The sequence below is a fragment of the Lemur catta genome, chromosome 5 (assembly GCF_020740605.2).
Source record: "Lemur catta isolate mLemCat1 chromosome 5, mLemCat1.pri, whole genome shotgun sequence".
Taxonomy (NCBI): domain Eukaryota; kingdom Metazoa; phylum Chordata; class Mammalia; order Primates; family Lemuridae; genus Lemur; species Lemur catta.
The window spans coordinates 46,182,970-46,190,469 of record NC_059132.1 but is presented as its reverse complement, the minus strand read 5'-3'; the positions used below and the strand labels follow the sequence as shown (position 1 = coordinate 46,190,469).

The following is a 7,500-nucleotide window of genomic DNA, read 5'->3' as shown; positions in this document are numbered from 1 at the left end:
CACTATATCACATTAAACTGATTTAGTTTTAATAAACCTTGGAAGGTCTGGATTTGACCATTACAGCCAAGCAGATTCTGAAACACAGTGACTCAAAGTATGAATCTGATAAGAAAGTTTAGGATAGCTCAGGTTCATGTGCATGTCCAGGAAACACACCTTCCTCAGCCACGCTAAGGAAAAAATCTACACTGTGAAGACTTCATCCTTATCTTCTTTCTTTTCTTTTTTCCTTCCTTCCTTCTTTTCTTCTTTCTTTCTTTTTTCTTTTTCTTTCTTTCTTTCTTTTCTTCCTTCCTTTCTTTCTTTGTTCTTCTTTCCTTCCTTCCTTTCTTCATTTTCTTTTTTCCTCACACTGCATCTTAAATGGGTTCTGCTAATACTCCTTTCCAATGCACAGATAATTTAATGTTGAAACTCTGGAAAGAAACATAAATAGATGTAGAAAGTTTTAAAGTTTGACATTTATAAAACAACTGTAAGTGTGCACTCACTAGCTGAAGATTCTGGCACCCTGCATCCTGGGCCTACCTCTGATTTCAGCCGCCACCGTGGTAGACAGTTCCTTGAAAGCTCAGATGCCTACTGACAGCCACCTGCCTCAAGCCTATGTCCTGCATCTCTTTGCTTTTCTGCCTTCTCCAAATCATGGGAGTCTTGGAAGTGCAGCCCGGAAGTGCATGGGAATTAATACATCTGGTGGCAATCTTCCAACAGTGGAGGCTGGGAGCCAAGGACACGTGCCCCATCCCTAATTCTGGGAGGAATTCTTAGTGGTCCTGGCAGACTCTAGGCCCTGTTGCCTAGAGCAGCAGCCTGAAGAATGGCTATGTAGTTTAAGCTCCCTTTGCCTAGAAAAAGATAACAAAGGGTTGAAAGCAATTACTAGATCTAAGTAAGTGTTAACCTCTTTGGTAGTTTATCATTATATTACAGAGAAACGCTCCTTTGCATTGGAAGGACAGAGAAAGCTGAGGACCAGGGCTAAGAATTAGTCATCTCAGTCCAAAAAAGGCTAAACTCCCAATGGGGGCAGATTGGTTGTGTCAAGTTCAAGGCCCTGGCTGGGAAAGCACAAGACCCTGATATATGGGATGCAGACATCTGTGTTTATGACCTGTACCCTTGAATTTCTAGTTTCTTCTAAGCCCTCCAATCCCCAAACGTGGGCTGTCCCTCCATGGTAAGAGTCAACACGTCCCCCACCCCCACTGCTTGAGGACAATGCCTCTTCCCTTCAAGACAGCTTGTGCCAGACCCCAGGGTGCCTGCACCTCCTCTCCTGGACACTAGGTATAGATTTAAGTTCCAGAATAACCCAGTCGAGGTCATACTGAGTCTTTATAAAGAAAAGGCTCAAACTCACAAAGAGCTGCACGACCCAGCCAATCAGGGAAGTATGTACAGGACTGGATTCTGGGGTGATTGTTCAAGGGGGCCAGAACATAAATGTGGATCAGAGAGGGTTTATTGACTTGACAGCCCCGCTCAGAGATACAGGATCTAACCCCCTGGTAAGGGCTCCAGGGGATGGTGTTAATTCCCTACTAAGTTGTCCTAGTAAGTTGAATGGCAGCCCTTAAAAACATGTGTTCACAACCTAATCCCTAGGACCTGTGACTGTGACCTTAGTTGGGAGAAAGGTCTTTGCAGATGTAATTAAATGAAGGATCTCACATCCTGAATTATCTGGGTGGGCCCTAAATCCAAGGACAAATGTCCTTGTCTCCTGGATAAGAGACACAAGGGAGAGATACACCTGGAGCCCCTGGAAGCTGGAAAAGGCAAGGAACTTATTTTCCCCTGGAGCTCTGGAGGGAGCATGGCCTTGCTGACACCTTGACCTTCAGAACTGTGAGAAAACAATTCCGGTTGTTTTTATGCTACCCAGTTTGTGGTCATTTGTTACGGCAGCCACAGGACATGAGTATGCTAAAGGCCAGAACACTTACCAGGTATTTGTGTTGCACAGGAGGGCTCAGAGGAAGCATCCCTCGCCAAGGCCATCACGTACCCACACCACTGGGGCTCAGGGGTGGTGCTCCTCTGCAGGCCTGGGCAGACAGTGGGAGAGGTTTTACAGAGTGGGGCTGCCTGGTAGTAAGGGGGGTGATAGGACCCTGAACCAGAGAGCTGAGTGGTGGCACTTATCCCTCAGAAGTCAGCTGGATGCAATGACCATGATCAGCAAAAAGCTCAGAGTGGACCCCCAGGAAGCCTGAGCCCAGAGAGTTGTGGAGGTGATAGCAGAAGAGCGCATCTCCGGGGCAAAGCACACGTGCGGACCAGGGCACTACTCAGCATTCCTGTGAGAAGAAACCAAGGATGGAGAACCAGGAGGCTGAGGGCAGGTATCCCAATAAAGGTCAGAGAACCTGCCCAGAGTTAACTAAAAAAAAATAATGATGGAAAAAGAGAGCTTTATTTCTCATAAAGGGTTGCAGCCTGTGGGTGGTCAATTGAAATAGGCTGGAAACCAGAGCCCTGGCCACAAGTCAGGAACGTGTTTCAAGGGACAGACAAAAGGAACAAGATTTGAGATATCACTTAACTCCAGTGAGAATGGCCTTTATCAAAAAGCCCCATAACAATAAATGTTGGTGTGGATGCGGAGAGACAGGAACACTCATACACTGCTGGTGGGACTACAAACTAGTGCAACCCCTGTGGAAAGCAATATGGAGATACCTTAAACAGATACAAGTAGACCTACCATTCGATCTGGCAATCCCATTACTGGGCATTCACCCAAAAGAACAAAAGTCATTCTATAAAAAAGACATCTGCACCTGAATGTTTATAGCAGCACAATTCACAATTGCGAAGATGTGGAAACAACCCAAGTGCCCATCAATACATGAGTGAATTAATAAAATGTGGTATATGTATACCATGGAGTACTACTCAGCTATAAGAAATAATGGTGATGTAGAATCTCTTATGTTCTCCTGGATAGAGTTCGAACCCATTCTACCAAGTGAAGTATCCCAAGAATGGAAAAATAAGCTCCACATGTACTCACCAGCAAATTGGTTTCACTGATCATCACCTAAGACCACATTTGGGAATAACACTAATCGGGTGTCAGGCAGAGGTGGGGGAGGAGGGGATGGGTGTATACATACATAATGAGTGCGATGCTGCACCATCTGGGGGATGGACATGCTTGAAGCTCTGACTCAGGGCAGGGGACAAGGGCAATATACATAACCTAAACTTCTGTACCCCCATAATATGCTGAAAAAAAAAACAAATAAATAAATATTTTAAAAATTTTAAAAATAGATTTTATATGGAGCAGGGTGGTTAAATATACGTATTCTGCAAGATCTAGGAGGAGTCATGAATATTTAGGAAAAGAGAGCATGCGCATGTGCTTTATCTCTTTAATTGTGCTTTCTCTCTCCCATCCCTCCACAGCTGGGAACTCGGTTGCAAAGTGTTTCTGGGGTCCCCTTGGTGGAGAGGGGTCCATTCAGTTAGCAGAGGGCTTAGGATTTTGCTTTCAGTTCACAGTCCCCCTTTGGCCAAGATGTGCCAAAGGCAGCAGTGACAGCTGAACTTTGTTTAGTCCCATTATCGACCGGCTGGAGTGGCTGTTTGTCCCAGGTCCACCTAGGCCCTCAGTGGGACCCCTATGTCCGAGGAGAGGTTTAGAGCCATGAAGGCTTACAGCCGATTAAACATTTTAGGCCAGATGGAGATGGGAGGGAACAGTCACTCATTAACTCCTTAAAACCTTTTAAGCAATATAGTAGAAAACCACAAGCCAAAAACAAGGTTATAAAATTAACTTACCTGTGAGCATAGAGCTCCTGTAGTCCTGGTCTTAGTTACATACTGGTAGCAGTTAGTTATATAAACATAAGCATTTGTTAAGGCCATTTTATCCCTTGAACTGGCCCATACAACCTCAAGCGCCTCCCTGTTCCGCAGAAGACCCTGGCACTGGAGGAGAAGGACTGTCTGTGCAGTCACAGGGCTTGGGCCGTGGACACAAGCCGGGTCCAGTGGGTTCTAGAGGCGGGAAACGTGCAGGCTTCATTGAGTCATCTCTGGTCTTCAGGACAGCATGACTCTGGTTTTCTCGGAAGTAAAATGAGAGATAAATAACATTAATAATTTGATGATTAAAGAAGATTTGGGGTATCAGAATGGGAAAAGGAACCTATTCCATTAGGGAGCCAAATAAAAACATTATGAGGAAAATGGCAAGTTTTTTTTTCTTTCACAGTTAAGAAATAACCAGGATGTAGTCCAAACTTTGGACAAATACTAAAAAAACTTAAAAACAAAGGGACAAAGCTAGGATTTAATAATTTTTTTAAGACATACTTTTCTTTCTCCAGTTTTCCATTTTCATTAAAGACAAATCATACTAGGACCAACATATTTGTAAAATAAATTTTAGTCTCATTAGGCTTGGTTTGATTATTTGCATAAAGTGCAGTAAGAATAATCATTGGCCGTAGGCTTTTTAAATTACTAAAAGATTGGCTTTGCTGGAACTCTTCTACACCCTTTTTTAAGGAATTTCAGGTTACTTAACGGTCTCTTGAGCCAAGCTAAGGATTTAACTGCCTATACAAATTGGGAAATTCCTCTTTTTCTGAGGTCCCAAAGTAACCTGAGGTTCCTGGATCTGTCAGAAAGTGACATTCTTTACTTACCACAGATAAGCAAATGTTATAGATGTGGTATCAAGTCAGTATTTTTTTTTTCCCCAGAGGTCTCTTTATCGGCCTTATAAAGTCAACCTGATTCTTCAAAGCAGTCTGGGCAGATCTGGAAATATGCCATCCAGTCAAAGCCTTAGGAAAACAACCAGCATCTCTGATTCTGTCCTATTATAAAAAAAATCAGACTCTTATTGAACTTATGCACATGAGTATATTGCCATAAAAGAAGAATAGTTATGAATGAATAGTTTCCAAATTCTGGAGAAATCAAGTAGAGAGAAAAATAAATGTTTTAAATTATTTACAAAATACACTTTACCGATTTGTCATAAGCTATAAATAGCTCAAAAGAAGGAAAAAAATTTTCTTGACTTCTGGAAAACAAAAGAATTAGCAACGTTTTAAAGAAACAGTCAAAAAATTAGTTCTGTCCCATGTAATTAATTCTTGTTCTGCTTGAGGTTGGGTTAGCATCCTCATGAACACATCAACTTATTTTTTATTTTTTACTTTTTTAAGGACGGGGAATGAGGAGGGTATTTCAGTTTCTTTGTGGGGTTTTTTTTTTTGTTGTTGTTGTTGTTATTGAGACAGAGTCTCACTCTGTTGCCCTGGGTAGTAAAGTGCATGGTGTCACCATAACTCACCGTAACCTCAAAGGCCTGGCCTTGAGTGATCCTCCTGCCTCAGTCTCCCAAGGAGCTGGGACTACAGGCATACACCACGACACTCGGCTAATTTTTTCTATTTTTAGTAGAAATGGGGGGGGGGTCTCACTTTTGCTTAGGCTGGTTTCAAACTCCTGAGCTCAAGTGATCCTCCCACCTTGGCCTCCAGAGTGCCAGGCTTACAGGCATGAGCCACCAAACCCAGTTTTTTGTTTTTTGTTTTTTAATAAAGTAAGCCAGCTTCTTTAGAGTCCAGAGGGCATCTAGCTGATGTGTCTAGATGTTAAACTGGAAGCATCTTCAGTTAAAGTGGAAGTAGCTTTCATGCAGAAAAACAAATGTTAGCATTTGGAACCGTTCATCCTGGAATTTGTATGTCACAAGGTGTGCTTGGAGGGCCTCCGGAAAAAGGTGGTGGCAATTTCATTGAGTCCAAGTCAGAAAAATTGAAGAAGAATATGAAAACATTACTTGGAGATTTATAGCCAGGAAAGAATTCAGGATTTAGTCTAAATGGTATGAACTCTAAAGTTAGCAGAAAATTGCTTCTTGAGGAGAATTAAGTAAAATAAGGTCATTTTATGGCATATAACAATTTTAAATAATAACTATAATTATTATTGATAACATGTATCAAAACATCAGAATTTAGGAATCTCATACAATTTTAGAGCACATATATTAATAACATGTTTGTATAAATATAATCCAAAGAAAGTTAAAACCATTTCATATTTGATAATGCTTCCTGTATAGTTTTAACATACCAAATAAGCCAAATGTGTCTGTCTCAGATTTTCAGTGGCCCTAATATTTAGAAAGCTACTTTGAGGTCAGAAAGACAATTTAGAATTTTGATTTTGGAAAGGGCAGGGCAGGACAGGGCAAGCCGGTGGTGCAGAAAATATCTGTCAAATATCAAAGGTTTAAAACACTTTTTGTCATAAAACACTTGTCATAAAACAGAATTACTGGTTGCTATAGTCATTTGTTTAGTCAAAGTGATAATCCAAAGATATTAAAAAGAAAACAAAATTTTACTCTTTTTTTCTGAAAAAAATCCAATATTCTTCTTCATATTTTGTATATAGAATTGTTTCTCTTATATCTAGTGGCTTTAATGATATATATTAATTATAATGTTAACTCTTAGTAACTCTTACTTTTTGATAAAAAAAAATCTGGGAAGTTAAAGTAATTTTGAGCTGTTATCAGTTCCCAATGTTTATTGGCACATCTAAATATCTTTAGTTTTTTATGTCATATAAAAATAAGATGTTAAAATACATAAATTTAAACTTATGTTTAGTGATTAATGTTTTAGTATTTTAACTTATAAACAACTGAGATATTTTATGATTATCTTCTTTAATATAATATGACTATAAGATTTTAAATTACTGAAAAGAATTTTGAAATTACGATACAGGTACCATCCCTAATGTCCCCAAAGACCTACATCTTAGGTCTTAAGTAGTCATGTGTCATCCAAGATGGCTACAAAGGCCAAAGCCTGTCTCTGTCTTCAACCTACATCCCAGGAAAATGCCACTGAGGACAAAGGATAGGATGCCTGGAGGACCCAGCCCCTCCTAGAACAGCCAGGGGGCAAAGCTGGGAAAGGGCAGAAGTGGCTCCGCTAGGCTTGGTTGGGTCTTGCAGCTGAGGCAGGAGGTCAGGACAGGGCAAGCCGGTGGTGCGGAAAGAACTCAGGTGGTGTGAAACAGTAGGAACAAAATCAGGGTTATGGATCAACGAAAACAAAAGCTGTGGTCAGTTGTGATTGTCCCCATTGCAGATACACCGTGCTTGCTCCGGTTTGGGGAAAAGTCCCCCAGGCTGTGGGACAAGAATGGCCTGAAATGACTCTGACTTCATTGTACCATCACTCCCGTAGATTAGCACTGCAGGCCCCCTCTCTGGCCCCCAGTCCTCCAGGGGGCTTTGGAAGCCACGACACATCTGGGCCTGAACAAATAAAGTAAAAAACTGCACCGCCCAAGGACGGGGGAAGGTAACATTCTCATTGGCCACACCGGCCGCGCAAACACGAGGAAGTAAGAAGAAAGAAAAGGAGACGCAAGAAGAGACGGGGCCACGGTCCGCTGGGCCCTAGGCCCGCTCCCCGCTTTGGAGGATGCCGTTGCCTGCCT

The 7,500-nt window shown here is 41.8% G+C and overlaps 1 long non-coding RNA gene across 1 annotated transcript; it reads right to left on the bottom strand.

Moving 5' to 3' along the window:
* Nucleotides 1-281: 281 nt before the first annotated feature.
* Nucleotides 282-2,613, bottom strand: LOC123638234. Its single transcript, XR_006735255.1, has 3 exons — nucleotides 1,953-2,613; nucleotides 532-851; nucleotides 282-419 (listed from the first exon to the last, which is right to left on the bottom strand). It is a non-coding gene; the product is annotated as an uncharacterized LOC123638234 (long non-coding RNA).
* Nucleotides 2,614-7,500: the final 4,887 nt, after the last annotated feature.